Source organism: Anoplolepis gracilipes, chromosome 16, assembly GCF_047496725.1.
Source record: "Anoplolepis gracilipes chromosome 16, ASM4749672v1, whole genome shotgun sequence".
Classification (NCBI taxonomy): Eukaryota; Metazoa; Arthropoda; class Insecta; order Hymenoptera; family Formicidae; genus Anoplolepis; species Anoplolepis gracilipes.
Window position 1 is genome coordinate 595,001 of NC_132985.1, and position 22,286 is coordinate 617,286.

Genomic DNA, 22,286 nt, shown 5'->3' on the forward strand with positions numbered 1-22,286 from the left:
ATTTGAAAATGTTCAGAGAGATTAAATTTTTCACAAAATTAACTTCAACGAAACTGAATATGATATGAAACATGGCTTTAACTTATTATTTTTCTACTTATTAGCAGATTGTATGTAATAGTTGCAGAAAATATAATTTTTCATACTGGGATAAAATAATACTTTTGGACAAGAAAGGCGGCAAAATTTTTTTATTTATTATGCATAATAATTAATTAAGGGAAATTGAATACAGTAATTAAGACGGATTCTGTAACGTACATTAACAAATTACGACCGATAGAAGAAAAAAAAACACCTTTAAGCACCTTTTGGTTAAATGCCAAGCACAAGCGAATTCAGACGACGAGCGATTAAAACCCTTTCCTTTTAGGCGGAAAATTAGATTACCGTCGGTGGTTGAGGTAACGGATGAGGTGACGAGATTAAGAAGTCGTCTGCGGGAAACTAAGGAGGTGCGAAAAATCGCCGTGGTAAATTTCATTTTATAAGCGACGCGAATGAATTATTGTCCAACGACGTCGATCCTCTCCGTTTGGAAAGTCCTCTTATCGAGAACAAAAAAAAAAAAAAAAAACTCGAGAAAACTGCAAAAAAAATGTTCCCTGATTATCATCGGAGTTTGGTAATTCTTACGTAATTCTCCGGATCGCAAAAGAGACAAGATTTTTTTTCACACAATTTTTTTGGAATTCGTAATTAGTTAGCGACAAAAATTAATCGAATGAAAGTTTGACGCCAGATTTAATGTCAAAAGTGTTAAGTTCCACTGATTATTACGTGATCGATCTACTCGGCGACGTTCTCTCTTCTGGAAACAGAAAATCATTAGACGCGATGAAAATGTTACTTTATATTATAGGCAACTTGCGAAGAAAGTGATTCACATTTTAAAACCGCTAATATATGTTTCGCGTAATTGACATAAAAGTGAAAAATTCTCTCTCTGTATGCATCTTGACTCTTTTATAACGTTAATAAAAAATTAACACCATATTATTTAGAGATGATTGAAAAACTTATTTATCTAGTTAATTATTTACACATCAAAATTTATAACAGCTCATAAAATACACAAGTTTTATATACATACAGTTATTTTATATAGATATTTTTAACAAATTTTGAAAATCTTTAATTACGATAACAAAGAATACAGAGGTAAATTAATTTATAAAATATGATAAAAAATTAATTTTCCGAAAAGAAGAAAATTCATAGTTGTATTATTTTGTTAACTTTATTGGGCAAGGTAGAGAAGAACTATCGCTAATACATAAATATGATAATTAACGAAATAATGTCGTGACGTTGCGATCCCATAAATCGACGTAATGCATTGCAGTCAATAAAAAAAATTCCACCAACTATTATAACGCCACAATTTCCAACTTTACCGGTCGTCATACCACGGCGTCATACAAGCGAGAAAAATCGATAACGTACGACGTGTCTGTCATATCCATCGCGGTGTCGTGAAGCGATGACACGATGGTGTATCGTAGTCAGCCAAAGGGTTAAATCGATACTATGATTTCAAACTATATCGGGAATCACTCGAGTGATAAGGTAAAACATTATATTCATAAAATTTTTCATATTTTATAAATCTGTTATATTAGGAAAAACCAACGAGAGAAATATCAATATTATTCTCTTACGGTTGAATAAATAAAAAATTTAGTTATGCATATATAATGTGAAATTTTATCAGCGTCACCGACACAAAATATTATTTATTCATCTCTTATGGGGTTTAATATGCTGATTTTGTTAACAAATATTTACTATATAGTTTACATTGACAGTGTAAAACAAAATGTAACATTTGTAAGAAGCATTTTGTAATAATCGGTATTAAGATTTTGTGAAAATTGCTTAAACAATTTTATAAATTTATATTCTTTACTTATCTTTATTGGGTCATTTTGCTTCTCTCTTTCTCTCTCGCTCGCTTTTGTCTCGTACCGCTTTACGTATCAACGACCGTAAAAATCTCTTTTACATAATCCACACATACACACACACACACACACACACACACACACACACACACACACACGCACAAACGTTTTATTACGCTTTTGAAGCGCCACTTATTAACAGGTCTTTTCTCTCTTTTATCTTTCCTCAATCTAGTTTTCATCGCGACGGCTTCATCCGCGTACGCTGAAAAAAAAACCGTAGCTTATTTTAAAAAACGTTGCTTATTTTAATAGTAGCGTTTTAAATTAATATCTCAGTATTAAAACGAACTCTCTCCATCAGTTCGGGCCGTTTCACAGTGAGGCATTAAATCGGGCGTTGCAATGTAAAATGCCATTTTACAGAATTAAACAAGGATGCGAAAGAATGCGGCAGCCGCACGAGCGACGCTGGTGACCGCGAACTATCGTGCTCTTACACACTCCGCGCGCAGATTCTACGTTTACCTATTAATTAATCTTAATCTCGATTAACCGAGCACAAAAGCAACAGCGAGCAACCCTTCGTCTGTGCCTCGGTAAGCAGCTTTCGTGGTAAATTACGGCTTGGCGACACGGTAAAGCGATGAGCGTTGGTTAGGATATAGGTAGCCAGATAAATGTCCCAAGATACACTTTTAGGAGAAATTTATCTCCAGATTTAGATTCTATGAAAAATTCTACCTTAAACACTAAATATAATTCTTAAAAATTATATTTCCGCTTCAATAAGAAATAATGGAATTTTCAAGTAATTATCTTTACCATAATTACCTTTAATAATTAATATTGAATCAATAATTATATATTGCTATTATTACTATTATTATTATTATTATTATTGTTATCACGATCTACATATAATATTTAATTTGTCAAATAATTGACTTACAATAGTTTTATATTTGTGAATATTGAAAAGTTTAGTTCAATTAAAGTTTGGAGTTGATTACGGTCCTGTGAACGAGGCGCGCGACCAGGAAAAATTAATTAAAATGGAAATTGTGAGAAGAAAGTCGCGACGATATGGATAACATCTTTGACATGTATGATCGTGGAATCTTGCACTTTTCTCTCTCTCTCTCTCTCTCTCTCTCTCTCTCTCTCTCTGTCTCTCTTTCTCTCGTCTGTTAAAAATACCCGGACGCGTCCTTAATGGCACGCTATTTAAATATAATTGCGCGTTTACGAAATAGCCGGACGTTTTCTTCTCGTGCTTCCTTACGCTTTTTCCTCCGCTTTCTTGCTCTCTCTCTCTCTCTCTCTCTCTCTCTCTCTCTCTCTCTCTCTCTCTCTCTCTCTCTCTTTCTTTCTTTCTCTTTTTTTCATCATCTTTATCTTTCTCCGGGGCTCTCACGAACGATTAAGCTCGTCGGGTACTTGCGTGGGAAAAATCACGACATAAGCACCGTACATAAGAATCACATTGTTTCGCAAAATGTGGAGAATTCTGTTGCTTTCGTTTCAATGTTGTAAAAATCTTCAAGATGGTATTGAAATTTTATGTAAACAAGGTAGCAAAAAATTAGATTTCTTTTATTAAAATTAAAATGTATACGCAATACGGTGTATTATGATTATATTACTCAAATATATAAACGAGTGCGCGTCAAATGAATTATACTGATTGTGAGAATTAGAAATTACTTTCGCATTACATTTATATGAATGCAAATCTGTACATTTACCAGCGAAAGCTAAACATTATTCAAATCGCAATTATCAACTATCTGTTTCAGGTCTGCATTAATTAATTGTGCGAACGATTGCGCCAACGAACGACGCACCATTCGGCGAATCGGCAATCTTCGATAACATCGAAGCAACTCGATAAGGTATTCCATATCTTTGAATAAATTTCTGCGAATGTAATCCGCATAAACGTAGAGACGACTGGTTTTAAGTGCTCCGCACGGGCTCGTCGTCCGCGAAAATCGTTACCGCCCGGTATTGTTAACGCAGCAGATTCACACGTAGATTGCAAAATGAATTTGTACCCCGACGACGAAATTTGTCTCGACGGAATCGTTATCGACGTAGCTGCATCGCTGAAGCGGATCGCTATAGACTGTCTTCCGGAATCGATTACTCGTCCGTTTCTATAACGCCACGGTGTGTTTCGAGGAACAGATTTCCTGGGTTTCTAGTATCGCAATAATATAAAAAAATAGTAATTATAAAAAGCAAATAATATTAAGTTGCCTTTAAATGCCTTTTCCGTAACAATTATCATCAACTACAAATATCTCTTTAATAATTTAATAGCGATTCCTAAAACAATTTGTGTTCACTCTGATGTTTCTACAAAATAACTTATTGATGATCATGAAACTCAATCGTTTTAATTCTGACTTTTGACATGTAGATTATATGTTATATTTCGGTGTGTTAAAATCGCGCGTATTTCCAACGATTCGAAAAAATGTTGGCGATATAAATTGATTTAACAGGGTATGTGTTTGTAATTTTATTTCGACGTACGCGGCGCGATATTGCGCGCAACACTAGGCAAGTGTTCTTCGCGCCATTTGCTAATTCTCGCGTTTTAAAAATAACGCGACTCACGGTATCGCGCGACGTTTTTTACTCCTCCTCTTCAACATGCACAGGGGGTACCGCAGAATTGGATCACGCGTGCGTTTTTTACTTTTTATTTCTGTATCCGTGCGACGCGCGCTCTCGCAATGCCGAGCACGTGTCGCCGCTGAAAATCTCGTTTCGGAATCGATTAGAGCCCCGCTGCAGAGGGTGACTGGCCCGGGGTTTTTCTGCGCTGCCGCTAAAAATGTCGGCGAGAATTAATCGTACACGACAAAACCGAGGCAATAATAATCGTAAGCGCCGTTGTTATTTTTCCGTACTGTCGGCCGTTATTGGTCCTCGTCCTCGTCCTCGTCGTCCTGATTCTATGTTTCCATAAGGAACGCGAAGGAGGTCGAAGAAACGTTAGAAGTAACTTATGACATTAATCAAATCTCCAAAATTATCGAGTACGTCGAAATAGTGCGCAACTGAAAATTGAAGCGATAAATCCGAAATTACTATTGCGACTATGTCGTGAAAAATAATTTATAGTTAATTGCACGATGCCGATGCTTCTTAGTTGTCGCGAATCTTTCAAGATGATATTTTAAATGACGTAGGAAATCTTGATAGACTTCAATTTTTTATCAAGTATCTCAGAATTAACTTTTATTCAAACTTTGCGCGATTGTTATCGCTTTTGTATGATTTACATTTAAAAGTTTAAACTGATTTATTATAACTTTAATATATACGAGATTTCTCTTGTGGATTTATGGTAAAATAATAAGGCACTTTAATCTTTCCGTTATTAAAAGCTCCTCCGAGTTGAAATAGAAAATTGTATGAAATTTATAAGAAAGAAGAACTCTCTCTCTCTCTCTCTTTCTCTCTGTGTGTCGGTAGTACAAACCAACTAAAGAAAAAAATTAGTCCCTCTTTCAAGGTCAACGACGCGTTTCAACATGGGACGTGGCCTCGCCACGTTGAGGATTTTCCCGTCCGGACGGAATTTCATTTAATTAAAGGGCCCCTTCGTAATTCGGATAATACCGGCAAACATTCTGCCGATGGACGAGAGTAATCGAGGCTTGTCCTAATGCGAGCCTTAAACCCGGGATAATCTCACGGACGGACTATACGTATTATTTTCGAGGATAACTTATCGCGTAATTCTGTTAGGTCTCACCAGAAAGATTAAAAACTTTCCGCTTGTTTGATTCAAAATTCGTCAGACATGATTAATCGAGAGGGAGGAAAAACCATCTCAAAAATGTCCGAACGAGAAAAGACGATTCGTTAAGCCGCGAATTAATTCAATAGCGAAGTAGTCGCGCGGTCTATTGGAAGTAGTCGAGAAAAAATCGTCAAGCTGGCTTGTACGTGTTGTGAAGGAAGAAAAATTATTCGCAGCGCGTTTACTGAAATGGCAATACTGCAAATTTATGGGGTATTTTGAACCGCACGAGCAGTAGGATACCAATATTGTATATCTTCGAACGAATTCTAATTTAAAGTTCTACAGAATAAATCCGTAGCGAACATTGCACAAAAACTTTCGTTATCTGATAAAACAATGCGAATGTACGTACATTGAAAACTATTCTTGGATTTAAAAGATTGTTTAATTACATTGACGTTTGTGTTGATGTTAAAAGTGCTACATGGTATTAAATCTGCAATTAATATTTATTCTATAATATATGCTCATTGTTAGAATAATAGTCTAAATTATTTAAATTATTTTTAAAAATTACATTAAATTAAATTAAATTGAATTTTTAAAGAAAAATTTTTATCAAACTTTGAAAATTATTTAAATAGATTGTACCATTATAGCTATTAATTAAATTTATATCTTAACACGCTATGATACTGCACTTTACCATATTGCAAACGTTAATAATTTCTAACATTTGAAAGCTATCTTTAATCATTTTACTGCTCTCGTTTTAATTCTCGTTTTCGTTGCATCGATTCGCTAAAGTCGCCCTAGAAAAGAATTTGCTTTGGAATTTATTAAAAAAAAAAAAAAAAAAAAAAAAAAGTAACTAAATCTCACACAAAGTTCAACATTTTGCCCGTAAAAACACATGAAAATCTGGGGCACGCTTTTATATACGAAATATCGATTCGGCCACAGCGCGGCGTGGACGTAGACCGGATGTAACTATTCGTGTTGCAATCTGGAGCGCGAACCGCGTCTCGACCTCTAAGAACGGAAGTCGTCCATTTCGTTTTTACGTCGATACCAGGAACGGAAAAAGGGATAAACGAGCTCGAAAGAGAGTATCTTATGCGCGTGCGATATGCGAGGACTGTTTAACTTCACTCGCGGATGGAATGAATTAATTAAACTTTATTCCGCGACGCGCGTCCGCCCTTGGAATGCATAAAGCGGTGATCTTGCCTACCCCCTTCTTCCCCACCTTACATTTCCTCCTCTCCCGCTCCCGCAAAAGTGCAACGAAAGAATGTCTCGGAATCAGAGCGCAAACAACAAATTAACCGGCTGACTCAAAGTTGTAACGAGTTTCAAGAACGTCCCCGCCATTTGTTCCTGCTACCCGTCCGGTGACTATTCTCAACTCAGCCCAACCCTATCCCTTTCTTCCCCTTCCCCTTCCCCTTCCCCTTCTCCGTCTACTGCCTTTCTTGCTGCAAAGTAATGTCGAGAATAATTAAACGACCTGCAGACAGGTGCATTAACCGGCGGGACCGAATGCTCTGCGCAAGGAACGTCAGAAAAAAAATAGTTCGCTTTCCATGAATAAAAATCTGAACGCGCCGAGTGATTTAAAAATTGTTTTATGTAATTTACTTCTATGTCGAAAAAGAGACGTGCCCATCGCGTCCAACGGGAACGAGGAGCAAAGCGTAGCATAGGAATTTAGATAGGATTAGATGAGAAAGGAAAAACTATCGATTAACTATTATTCTAAATTATACGCTATAATTATGTTTTTCCATGCGTCAAAACTCAAAGTACGATTTATACAAGAGTCATCTAACAAATATCGTGTATTAAGCGAATGTAATAAATTGTGGACACGCTTGACTTGCGCTGCGAGAAACCCTCAATTAATATTCGGGTTTGGCATAAACCGCGATCGTTAACGGCAATTTTATTCGTGTAACGACGGCAATTTTGTGGCGAAATTTCTGTACGGGGAGGGATAGCGAAAGTGGCCTCCCTATTTTCTTCGCGCGGTCAAACTTGCGAAATAACTTTAGTTATCGAACGAAACAGCCATAAATCTTACGAAATCGACCGCATACTAACAATATATACCGCGATAATGCAAATACGATCGATCACGAGTACGACACGAAAAGTCGCGTAATCTCTCTTTGTCGAAACGCTTCTCTCTCTCTCTCTTTTTTTTTTTTTTTTTTTTTTTTGTTTCGACGGCTTTCAACCCTTGAATTTGATATGGACCCCTCGGCAGCGACACGGCCGAGTTCTCAATTTTGCCAGTGGCGTAGCAAAGTGTGGCAAGATTAGACGACCGCGAATTTATATAATTACGCTTTTTAAATCAGACATATGGTAATGAGAGTTTTATAAACGTGAAACATCCGCGTACCTTTCGAAATAGATTCGTGTCTTTTCCATTCTTTCGATCTCCCTCATTCCTCCATGAAAATTCATGTGGTTATTTCGTCCGCGCAAACGGGAAACCTTCCTCTAATCCGTTGTTACGCTTCTGTCCCTTGAATCTATCTCGAGAGAAAATATTCGACAATGACATATCGCGTTAAAGCAGACACTCTGTAGAAAGCGACACACAAGGACGGGCAGAAAATTGCGGCGAGAAGGGGAGAAGAACCGACGAAATTCGTATTAGTACTTGTCAAAGGCAAGCAGCGAGGTAGAAACGCGAGAGATCGGGAAACATTTCTCCGGTTATGTCGAGCGGACGATTCGCATTTTCCTTCGCGTTTTTCTTCCCAACTTTCCGAGGAACATACCTCACCTTCGCCGCAGTTTCTCCCGCCCTGATCTTTTCCACCCCCGCGGTCCACCTGTGCATAAAGAGATGAAAGAGGTGTATAAGCTAAGAGAAACGTTTCTGCGCAGATGCACCGACCGTTTTTTTCCACGTAACTGCCGTTATATACGGTCGTTCTCGTCCTCATCGAGCTCCTCATCGAGCTCCTCCTCGAGTTCAAGTCGAGTAAGAGACGTCTTTTTGCACCTTTTAGCTTCTCCGTGTGCCGCGTGTTACATCACTCGATGCACGACGAGAGATAGACGAGCATATGGTAAACGGAGAAAATAAGGGAGTTGACCGACGCGATGCGAGTGTTTTCTTTTAGTAAAAATATCACCGATGCATATATTTTGTCTTTTCGTAAAGAATTATGAGTCTATGCACATGTACAAGGAACCCCAAAATTAAATGATTAAACTTTTCCATATTCCATACGTTAGAAGTAAAAAAAAGATGTTATATAAATATTGATTCAAAAATGTTTTTATTATCATGTTACATTAAAAAAATATAAATGTCGTTTAATTTTCAATTTTAAAATATCATCCTCGTGTCTAATACACCGTTAACATCGTTGACGTATTTAATTTAACACTGTGGAATTTTATGTTATCTTGTTTCAGCTCACAAGTACTAGTAAATAATCAGACTAATTTTGTCAATACCTTCTCGTTGCAAATTATGTTTTATATATATAAAAAAACAGTACAAATTTATATACTCTTACATTGTTAGTTATATTAATAACGAATACGACTATTATCATATTTAATATTTTTATTAGTGCTTTCTAATAAAGCATTTTCAGACTAATGTTTATACAATATTTCTTTCTTGTTTCTATATTCGTAGAACATACTATAAGTGAAATTTGATAATTTAATTGTGAGTCATCTTTATGTATAAATTGAAATGATATTGATACACCTACACACATCACACATAAGTTTAAATTATAATTGTCTTTATGAGACAAGTTATTAATCATGTTTCCGAGAAACCTTTCTGTAAATGATGCTCATAACTCATGCGGTTCACCGCTTCCTTCTCGATAACTAACACGACCGATATATCGCATCTGCCAGCTCTCGATGCGAATTAACCAACTTGCGCGCCAGTTTTGCGGTGTTATCGCTGGCCAAAGTAATACTCGCTTTTCACCACGAGACTCTTCGAGGCGTCGAGAAACCTTGCTTAAGGGTTGCGAAACTTTATCGGCGCGGAAGGATTGATTTAGAATTAATGGCAGATGACTGGCGGAAAGGATGGAAAGCGAGGCGTCGAAGGGAGAAGAAAGGTGAGAGCCTTCGTCGGCTCTTTCCCGAAACTCCATCAGCTTCCTGTTCCTTTCCGGTATCTTACGGCGAAATCCAATTACTCACTCACTTTCCAGCGACATTATCGAGCGGAGGAGTAGTCGCGTGAGAGAATCTTTCGGTAAAAATCATGTGAAACTGTAGAGCTAAATCCTGCCTAGGTTCCGGATCTTGTCCGGACGGTTTAGGAAGAGTAAACTGTGTAGTTTCTGTTTCTCCATGGATTTCCTCACCCGATCTAATTACTTTCACTGCCCTCGATCATATTAAACGTGCTATAATATAAAATATGAGCGCTGACAATAATAGTTCATCTTTCTTATTCATATTACTTTTATTTATAAAATCGTGTCACTTGATACATTTATAAAAATTTTATCACAAATTATATTTATAAAAAATTCCATTAATTTCTAAATCTATAAATTAATTACAGGCTATAACTATTAAATAACTTCACTAATGTCCGCTGTATATCAATTCAATAGCGATAAGTAAAAAAAGACAGCCATGCATAAAGGACACTCTTGTAATATTCGTATTCACGTATTCGAAGAAAAGTATTACTAGAGATGGTAGAAATTTTTTTTTTTAATTTTAAGATTTAATCATTTCGTCCCTTTGAAAATGTTATTTTCCGTTAATCGAATTACGAAAGATCACGCGTAAAGGTGGACCGAATGTACAGCAGCGAGAAAAGGGTTGAAAGAGAGATCGCTATATACTGAGGTTAAAATACCTTCGGCACAGTTACGTATGCGAGGAAAGACCGCAATATCGGTCGACCACCTGCTCCAATTACGCTCTCTTGTTAAGTATAGGTGGTGACCCTTTACGAACGCGACTTACCTTTTGCTTTCGTCGCGAAACTCTTGTGAGTCGCACATATTATTACAGATTAAATACATATACTGAGAGTTCTTTAAAATTTAACGCACAAGTACCATTAAATCTTGAAACTGGTTATATTTGCTTTATTGAAATAATATAGAAAAATTGAATAAAAAGGAGAACATTGTATTTTTTTCTTCTTTTTTCGCGTGACATTTATTATTTTGAACAATATTTTATCACTATGCATAGAGAAGCGGCATTAATTAACATTATTAATTAATATTATTAAAATATCCGTATTCTGTTACTCGTACATATTTCATTACGATAATGTAATAATAATTGCTTGCTTAATAATTGTTTCTATACGTAGAGTATTCTTCTTATTATTTTAATTTATTAAAATGAACTGTGCGAGCGCACAGAGATGTTTAATTATAAATTTTAGATAAACGTGTATGTAATTGCGATATATGTAAAGTATCGTAACTCGCGTGAGCGCGCAACGATGAAAGCAAAACGCTTTATTAGATAAAATGGAATGCCACAGAATACACGATGTGAATACAAATAATAGAGGGATGCCGCTTATGCGAGAGACACAGTTATCTCGCTTTATTATTGTTCGATTTATATGGAGTTTCGTTGACTATTAATAGATAGAGCTCCCATATACACTTACACGAGATATCTGAAAGCGTGTAGCCATTTATGTATGACTACCGAATGGTTGCTAAGGCGACGCCTTTTCCGGCAAAACTTTCGGCAACTCTTCGCCGACTAATTCCAGTCAACTCACGTTCTTCAATAGCTTCAACAGCAATAACTTTTTCGTGGATACCGCAAAACGACGAAACGAACGCTCCGCAGATCAATGACTCCTCGAAGATCGCTTTGGAATTTCCCTCGCGCTCCAATTGCAATTAAATTTTCATTATTCATGACGCGATTGCGTTATGCGTTTCGTACGCAGAATTCGATGAAATCCGTTACGTCTCAAATTCATTACGCGATGCGAAAGGTAAAGTTAATCGGCTCATATTTTTGCGATGATAGAAAACAAAAAAAAAAAGATGCAACTATAAATTTATCATCGAAAAATTTTTAATAAAATTCACACATTAAGTTTTGAGATGAAATGAAAATCATTGAAAATGTGTAAAGATTTCTCCAACATTTATTTATTTATCATTCATTATTAATTCATGATATATATTATTATTCTTATATTCATTATTATATAAAATTCAATTTAAGAAGTTTTTATATTAATATAATTTTTCTAAATAATATGAAAAATTTCAGTCTGTCAATCTTTTTTCTATTCGCAAGATATATTTTTTTGACGTAAAATACCGCGACTTGAATTATTTGAACTACAAAATTATTTGCAGTCTGCGCAAACAATTTTATTCGATATTATAGCATTTTATTTTGGGTTAACGGACCGTCGAGCAACGAGCTGGTCGGTCGTTCGAAAAGCCTGCAACATCCACGTCGGGGGATCCGAGGCTTCCCTTAATCTCCCGCCTTCAATCCCGATTAACGAGAACGCAATCTTTTACCGGACAAATCTGGGGATACGATGAAAAGGTCCCCGAGATATCTATTATATAATTCTTATCGTCTATTGACTTTTAATAATTACGTCGAGAGTGCAACTTGTTGGATAAGACAAAATTATCGATCTTTTCAATTATTATTATTATTATTATTATTATTATTATTATTATTATTATTATTATTATTATTATTATTAGTCCTGAATATTATCACCATATTATAATTATGTCATATTTTAATTTTTTCTGCTTTTAAATATTTTATTTTATATAATATAAAATATATGTATAACATATTTCCAATATATATATTTAAATATTTAAAAATTTAAATGTTTCACCACGCACAGCTATTGTATTTTTCATAAAACATAAATATATGATGCATATTAATAATAATACAATTTTAAATCACACTTAATGTAGTTTGATTTTATAGATTTTCTCACTATCTCTTCTCGTGACAAATTATTTATTAATTTATGATTATTAATATCGTGATTAACTATATTACTGCTTCAAGCGCATTCTCTCTCTCTCTCTCTTTTTTTTTTTTTTTTTTTTTATATTTTCAAAATTATTCCAGCTCTCACAGCCGAGATACGCGAGCAAACAGAGCGAAATCCGCATCAGATTTTTCAATCCGATTCGCACGAACAGGTAAAACGCGGCCCGTCTCTCTACCGCCATATTTTTCCAATTACAGCCGGTTGCATAAAGCGCATATTGTTTGCCGTGCGCTCACGTCGGCCGACGTATGTACATACGTATGCACGTTGCGATAACCGCGTCGCGATGCGATTGCAACTGCCGATAACTCAGACTCTGTATATGTAATCGCACCAATTTCGATCGGCACACACAATTCTGCCGTTATCCTGCCTGTTTAATTCTAAACTTGCCAATGTATGTCTCTATCTTTTGCTATCTGCCCATGAAATTTCGTAATTGCTTGTCAAATTTTCTATAATAGAGAATTATCATCATTTATATATATATTAATCGCAACTTGTACAATCTTCTAAACTGGGGACTGCCGGATTATACAATCTACTTTAATAGTATATATATATATATATATATATATATATATATATATATATATATACATATATCGTTAAGAACGGTTCTATTAGAATTGATGAATCAATAAAGAACTAAAAATAATAGGTGTGAAACTGTTTTATTTATTCATGCTTAATGAAGGCAACGAGGTTTGATTAAATACTAAGTGAGCGGACGCAATAAGAGATGTTTGCAACTACACTTACATGTTGTGTGTTAATGCAGTTGTCGCACCAAAATGCTATTCATTACGTTAATTTTAGTTTCCGTAGTGCCATAAATTATACCAATTACGTGTAACATTCAGACTCATAATCTGTAGCTTTTTCCTTTCTTCTTCATTTTCTTCACAATCATCTTCTTTATCTGAATGTTTATTGCATTCATTAATGAAATATTCTTTCAGATTATTTCGCAATTATCTTTAATCGAGATAATGCAATATATAATTAACTATATAGTAAATTAATGATCGATAAGTGACTTGTGACTGTCAACCTTTTGTACAGCCATATTTTATAAATGGTTATATTGTTATAGACTAATTTACTAATTGATGTAAATTTGGAGAAAAAAACATAATGCTTTATATTATTTTTTAGGTTTTAAATTACTATTATCTAAGCCTATATATCAACTAATTAAAAAGTTTCGTATATTCTTATTGCACAACTATAGTCAAGCATAAGAATACATGTCGCATTTTCATCCTGGCGTGTAAACCAGTTGTCGAATACGCGATTTCATTATCCAAGATGGGATTTAAAGTACCTTTCGAAATCTTAAAACCAACGAATGTAAGAGGCCAATTTGTAACAACAGCGGTTCTGCACACCGGTTATAATTCAATTGGGTTATATAATTCAAGTATTATATAAATCTTTCGAGTCGTGCAAACAGAGATGTACCACATAGAAATTGTGCATCGGCCGTGCAGCAGCACTTGTGTCTTCAAGCGTGCTCGATGATGTAATTAGAAAAAGCTTCGGCATTTGTGGGACTTTTAAAATGCGAAATAAAAAAGTTAATTAATGTTAATATGACATTTATTAGTCTGTAATTTTATTCATGTTATTAATTTTTTTCTTATCTTTTCACACACGCGCGCGCACGCACACACACGCACACACACACACACACACACACATATATATATATATATATATATATATATAATAAAGATATATATTTTTATTAAAGTCAAGTAAAACTATAATTTTCTTGCGCTAATAAACGTTTTGAAAAATTGAAGGTGTTTCATATCGAAGGGGTGCGTTGAAAAGCCCAGGGTGCACGCTCACCTGATTACATCGTTGCATCAGGCTCGCTTGTAAACCGATCTCCATCATGGGTTTCATCTACCTGTTCTGCCCTGCCTTCATGGCTCTCCCTTCTTTTTCTTTGTTCTTTCTCCTTCCCCCTCCCCTCTCTCTCTCTCTCTCTCTCTCTCTCTCTCTCTCTCTCTCTCTCTCTCTCTCTCTCTCTTACTCTGTGTGTCTGTCTCTTTCTAAGGTAGATATTTGCAATTTAACCTTCCCTGTTGCAACTCTCGGCACATCCGGTGGTGCGCGCAACCCTCAGCCATTCAGTTCACGGAGATTTCCGGCAAAATGGCTCGCCTTACCTGGCGAAATCAATTACCGCGTAACTCGACTAAATTGTGTCTGCGATGTATACAGAGGAATGTGACTGATGTTTTATCCGTGATGTAAAAAAAATAAAATGTATTTAAATTATAAATATATATGAAATTGATAAGCTCTTGGAGAATTATAAGAAAAGATGAGAGCATTGACGTTCTCTTTTATATATCTTTTGTATATAAATTATTATACATAAAAAAAACATATTAATCATTTCAGGAGAATTTTATCTCACGCGACAGTAAATATATATATTTTTATGATTTTCGACAATGAACAAAAAACTCAGACAGCACGCAACATCAACAAATATCATCGTATTGATTTTCAACATCAAAATAAATACACATGTACAGTGTTTGTTGGAAAATAATTCAATTAATCGCACACCGTGTTGTTTTGCATGAAACGTATCTTTATATCACACGATAAATTTTATTTGACATTTTTTTTATTCCTTTGCACGAACTGCAATATGATTTTTAACCAACACGATTGTCGATAGACAGCATTTAATTCACGAAATAACGGTCATGAACGGATTCGTAATTGTTCGAAAGGAAATGTAATCTGCAGCAGAACCTTCCTCTCGCGATATCTTCCGCCATTCGGCAAGCGTGACATTTTAATTAAAATCGCGACACGTATTACCCCGCGGGACGTTTAATTGCCTCCCTGATTAAATCTGGACGCCAAAACACTTTCCATGAGAATGATAATTTTTAATTACAGTCGTCCCAACGTGGCGGCCTGCAAATAAAATGCTTTAACGTGCTAAAGTGGAACATCGAAACATTATTCACAGCATTACAAATCATTAAATAAAATGATATTAAAGACATGTATCTCACGGAATCGTCAAGTTTAATTTGAACGATAGATTTTCCGATCTCAATTGGATGAGATCCGAATAACGCTGACACTGAAAACTTTCGTTTAAAGGAGGAAGAGAATATTAATGGTCACACATGTAAGTCTATGTAAGTCAACGCGTTAATAAAAGCGAAAAAAGAATCGAGAGATTCGAGCACAGTAGGATTTAATCCATACATTAATCTCGCCCTGTGTATAGATTCGAACGAACACGATCGCTTCTCGTATTTTCCGTTCAGTTCTATCTCCATATTTCAGCGAAGTGCACTTAACGTCAAGTGTAGTCGCGGATTCGACGGAACAAAAGTGATGCATCGGCCGGTGACATATTTTCGATTGTGGATATCGCGCCTTTATCGTGCGTGCTTGGGTATCATGTATATTTAAGCATCCATCAATTAAATCTCGACACACCGTTCGGAGATAGTTTTAAAATTGCAAATCGATTGCGAATCTATATTTAGTACGAATAATGTCACATAAAAATAAGAAAAAAAAAAAAAAAAAAAAAAAAACATTTATCGATTTTGTCAAAGTCTTATTTAGGAAAGTTTTATTTAGTCTTTCGCTTAATTTTAAAATGATATTTCTAGTATATTGTAAAACTGCGAAATTTCTTTAACTAGCCAACATTTTTAATTTGTGTCTTTTTAATAAACTTTTATAAACAAACGATAATAATACACTTGTAATAAGCGTAAAATATTAATCTATTAAACGCACACGTTGTGTCATATAGATACATTATATTGTATCATTAAATATGATGATATATATTTTTCTATCAATTTTATAAATCATATCACGGTCGTAAATTACAGGGTGATTTAGATAATCACCAATCTATTCTCGTTACTATATACATACTCGTCGGGAAAGTAACAGAACACGATATATCTTTCCTTCTGAAAGACAAAAGATAAACGCAGATAGAGCGAGGCGATAAAATATCGCTACTTAGGAAACTATACAGAGAGAGAATCAGAAACACTTCCGCCAGCGAGGAAGCAATAAGACAAAAGCTTCCCAGACATCCTCATTGGTTTCGACGACGAGTCCTATATATAGGTCCTTGGAGAGGCGCCGAAAAATGTAGGAAGGCGAAATTTCCTCGATGTCTCTGCGAAGCAACGCATTAACCCTCGAAATACGAATCTCACATTTCTTTCTTGAATGTAACAAACCAAAAAAAAGAGTCCCATTCTTTACGAGATTTTCCGTATTAATCGATTCTTCCTGCTTGATTTCCCCAGAGATAAAGTTAAGTATATAAATATCTTTATTTCTTCAGCTTCTGTGTCAAGAAGGGACTTGGTTGGTGGTTACAAAAAATTTTCACTTATCCATTCATATCCGTTCAAATCTCTTACAATAATTAAATCTAATATAATATATCATATAACATAAAACATAACGTAACTTTTTTAGCTTAACTTAACAGCCACCTAATCACAGTTATTTGTATATATCTTTTCCTCTCCTCTTTTCTTTTTCTTTCCACAGCCTTTTCGATATCTTTCCTTTCTTCTCATATAACTCTTTCTCCTTCACGTTTTCCTTTTCTATCCAGCACAATTTAACTAGTCCTATCCTCTTCTTTTTCCCTTGTCTTTTCCTCAAATCTTCTTGCTCTTATACTCCATTCTATTTTTAATTTATCTAATCCTAATTCTCTTTGAATTAAGTACTTTGGTGTGCAGAAATCCAATCTAACGATATCATGAATGTCCATCTCACTTAATCTAACATAATCTTTTCTAATTCTTATTTTTCTTGCCATCCCCATATTTCGACCCGCTAAGACATTACGCTTTGTACCAAATATCTATATAACATCCATCTTTTGCCGAAATCATCTTTACAAATTCTTTCGCCTAATCCCCAAACTTTACCTGCCGCTATTTTACTTTTCTTATATAATTCTTTGATGTGTGTTCCTTATAATTTCCTTTCCTATTAAATATGAATCTTAAATATTTAAAATTCTCTACCTCTTCAATCCTCTCTTTTCTCCATTTCCATATTCTCTTTTCTTTTTTTTCTGTCACTATTAAATACTAGAATTTTCGTTTTGAAATAAAGTTAAGTATATTATGTAATATCTTACGAACGTAAGAATATTATTTGAATTATAAAAATACGACTTTAATTTTAATTCTAAAATTTATACGATTCCTCAATCGTACCAAGTATATATCTACAGAAAAAAGATATTTGTATTTATAAATTCATGATATCATTATTATTATTATTCTAATAATTAATTATATTATTCGCTTTCCATCGTATTCTCAAAATTCATTCGACTATCTCTCTTTCATTATTGCGATTGTTAGAGTACGTAATGTATACTGCACACAATTTGTCGAAATAATCACAAGAGACTTTTAATTTAATCCTTTCACAAATATAAATTAAAAACGTTCTAGCGCGTATAATACGCGCAATGCACGTACATCCGAGAACCGTAATATTCTTTATTAATTTTTCTGTCCGACACACTTACATTCTTACGATGCGATTATCGTGAAAATTTCTGGCGAGTACGGAAACGCGGGAATCATCGAAGCGGTTATACATATGTCGTTTACATCGGAGTCGCGATATAAGCGCAAATATACGGTATATGTGCGGCCGCGAATGGGGAGGAAAATTAAAAGTCAGGAATTGTCGTGCACATTCGCGCTTGTCGGCGACGGCGGCCTTGAGATACGCGCAATTTTCGACGGTTAAATCCACGTGACACCGACGCCGGCCCCGGCCCCCGGCCCCGGGGCCGGTGCCGGGGCCGGGGCCGACGTCCACGTGTCGGAGGCGTCGCGGCCGGCCAAAAGTCGACGGCCGCGTATTTCGCCGGCCACTTTGGCGAAAATTCAGCATATTTTTGCATAACGCCAACCCCGTTCTCGCCTGCTCTTACTCCGTCGCGCGGCTTTATTATGCGATAAAGCCGCGCCAGTTGCCGCGCCCGGCGCGGCTGTTGCGGGATTCAACGCGAAAACGATGCGCGTTTCGCCCTTCTCATCCGCGTTTCCCTCCCCCCCCATCCCCTCCTTCGCCTCCCCCGGTAATCGACCGACCACCGTGGGGACACTCCGCGTCGTTTCTGTGGTTTTTTGCGGTAATTAAAAACAGACACAGCCTTTTACCTCCACCCGAAAACATTGCGCGCGTCAGGGGAAAGAAAAATTAAAAAAAAAAAAAAACGTCGTTAATCATAGTCTCCACAGTCGAGAGACAAATATCAAAGTGACGAAAAGAGAGTCAAATTGTGACTTATCGTTGTTGATGAATAATAAATTTATCGAAACGTTAAAATATTGACGAACAAACAACTATCAACTTGGCGAATAAGAGAATTTACTTTTCTCGCCTACCGTCTCTTTGGGGCTGGCGGCAGCGGGGGGGGAGGGGGGGGGGTAAAAGAGGGTTATAGAAAATGGGAATCTATTTCTTGATAAAATACACCAAATATAATATGTGCCCTGAGCACGTTTCAATTTTCGCGGAAAAAATTAATTTCTAAAAAAGAAATTATTCGCCAAGTTGATAGTTGTTTGTTTGTAAAGAGCCTTAATTAAGAGCCTTATATTAGAAATGTTAAAATATTGAAAAGACACTTTAAAGCTGCTTTAAAATTTCTTCTCAGGCAGCGGAGGAAATTTCTAAAAAGATCGTGGTTTGGATTATTAAGTTAAGTCGAAAACCGAACTAACAGGGAGAAGAAATGGGGGGTCTCTATCTATGGTCGTAGGGACTTATTACACTCGGATTTCTGGCTGTACATAGCTGCACGGAAATGTCGATTTCGAAAGTCCAAGCTCTCCGCGGAGCCCCGATTAGGGCGCCGTTTACATCGGGTTTCGTACAAAGCACTACGATTCGAACCCGATTCGGCAATCCCGGACACTAAGCGGTAGTATAGGACCGAGAGGGATTTAACCGCGGATTTGCTCGGAATTTCTACAAGACCTGGCGTCCGTCCGGATATAACTAGCAGATCGACTATGTACATATATGGTATACATATACACGCACACACGAACAGGCTGATCTTGATCAAAACTCGACCAAAACTATTGGATCTTATGGTCACGTCACTGGCATATAAAGAAGATCATCGATCTCGTGCTTATCGGCATATGCCGAGAACTGTGTCTTTGTCGTGAAAATGGCACAGGAGATTTCTTAAAGATGAAAATTCTCGATCTAGCATTCAGATATTCAGATTCTGTTTGATGTCGTGTTTATCTTCGAGTAGTAACATCTACCATATATTTTTTCTTTTTTTACATTCGCTCAAAGACTTGTATATTTTTATTTCCCACACACATATTCATGCAAAAATTGAAATTAGATCTTCAAACACTCGGAGCGTTTCAATAGCTTGAGATTTGCTTTGAGATTTTAACGGAAAAAATTCATATTAAATAGATATCAAACGACGCGGCAAGAAATTTAAAATTGTAGTAACTGTAGTATTTATTTTTATCAATCGCGTCTCTGTAAATAATAACGACAAAAGTATCACGTAAATGAATAAAAATAAAGTAAATTGTCCCATTTTACGTGCACTCCGTAAAGCGCGATGAAAGAATCGGAAGGTGAAGGAATCTGCGTTGAGAGTCCGGCAGAGAAAAGCGCTGGAATTAAACTGTAATCCGTCCACGATTATCTTGCTATTGCAGTACTTTCGACGAAGATTTCGCGCGTCTGAGGAGCGTTATATTCGCGTCTCGCGAAATCCGTGTTAACGTAGTTTAGTAGCGAACGTAACCCGAAACGCGCAAAGTCGAAGATCTCGATAGAGAAACTCCGAAAAAGACGCGGATAACTTTCGGTGAATAATTTGGGGGGTCGTGCAAATTTTAATTTGCATTGACATACAATACAACGTAGGGAGTTTTCTCGAGGGACATTGCGAGAAAAATAAAGTAGCGACGTTATAAAGAAATCTTTATATAATGTGCTCGAGGCATTCGCCTAGAAAAGACAGTATCTTTGATCCAGTTTCATATACGCGAATTTAATCGAGAACTCGACTGTAATAATTATAGAATCTCGGCGCGTTGAAGTTGTTTTGAGATATTCATATAAGAATAAAGAAGTGATGAAAAGACAATCTTATTAATTTCTTTCGAGAAATTTGCCTGTCGACTGTACATTATTTTCAAGACACCCTGTGTTTATAAATATAAGTATATCGGAGAAATAACTCGCGAGACGAGTTGACGGCGCCGGCGTCGCGTTGCCTCCGGGCGTCATACTTCCATTTTCGCGACTGCATCGAATTAGTTTACTCCAGTAACGCGAACGTAAGGAAAAGGCCGATATGTATATATATATATATATGTGTGTGTGTGTGTGCGTGTGTGTGTATATATATATATATATATATATATATATATATATATACATATATGTATATGAATACACATACATACATATGTGTATATATATATTGTATATATACGCAACCTCGGCGTCTCGTGACTTATCGTGGCACGTCACGTGTTATCCGATATCAGAGGAGTTACGAGGATTATCAGCGCTAGTTTCTATCGCGCGGCGGTACTTTGCGGTAACGCGAACATTTCGCTTTTGATCTCGACGTTCTTAAGACTTAATCCCTTCAATGGGAGTTTAACGCTATTTTATCGCCGGATATGGAAGATTTGTAGAAACGCCAGAAGAGAGAAACTTGTGCCAAAAATATATACGATAGAGGGGAAGGTTTAAATTTATGTAGAAACCACAATTTTACGTATATACCATAAGACTGTAAAATTTTCTAGCCTTTATACAAATATAATTTCCAAAGTTTAAATACGACGAAGATGCAAGTTCTTGAAATTAGGAAGATTTTAAATTAGAAGCTGAACCATTCAAGAACTTTTTGCGGTTTGAGAAGTACCATTTTAGAAATTACGCGAGATATTGAGATTTCTAAACTTCTTAAATATCATGGTCCTGAACTTTGGAGACCAAAATCGAAGAAACTTTCTTAAATTTTCATTTTAAGCGTTCATCTCTAGCAGCTGACGTGTATAAAAAGAGAGCGAGAGAAATTCTGAAAATCTAGAACGAGAAGCTTACCAACTACCAACAGCGCCAGCATCAGCACCAGCACCAGCGATATTTGAAGTCAATACTCATACAGTATCAATACAAGCGGAAACCCGCATCTGCGAGGAACACAGTAGAAGAATCTTGACGCCGCCGCGTCAGAATCTTGAGGGAGCAATCTTCAATGTTTAACGGGGAGAAACAGCCGCGCGAGATTACGAGAAAAAGGAAATATTTGACGGGCTCGATAATACATATACCATGCGCGGCATTTTCGCGCGAATCGACGCGAGAAGAGGGATGGAGAAAATCACGCTTTTATGTATTTTCAATACCTACACACGCGATATCTCCATTCTGCCGACCGGCGATTTTATGCGGAAAATATACGGAAAATACGCGCGCGAATGGAGAACGAACTTGACCGCGCTCGCCAGTCCAATAT

At 36.1% G+C, this 22,286-nt stretch overlaps 2 protein-coding genes across 3 annotated transcripts in view; one reads left to right on the top strand and one right to left on the bottom strand.

Moving 5' to 3' along the window:
* The window catches only part of LOC140674375 (uncharacterized), a 204,455-nt gene that overhangs the window by 111,551 nt on the left and 70,618 nt on the right, over positions 1 to 22,286 (top strand). For both annotated transcript variants that reach the window (XM_072907852.1, XM_072907853.1), the window contains exon 5: positions 3,704 to 3,799. The gene's annotated coding sequence lies outside the window, so the exon portion shown is untranslated. The remainder of the gene's footprint in view (positions 1 to 3,703; positions 3,800 to 22,286) is intronic.
* LOC140674374 (uncharacterized) overlaps positions 1 to 22,286 on the bottom strand; it is a 168,311-nt gene that overhangs the window by 86,588 nt on the left and 59,437 nt on the right. The window lies entirely within an intron of this gene.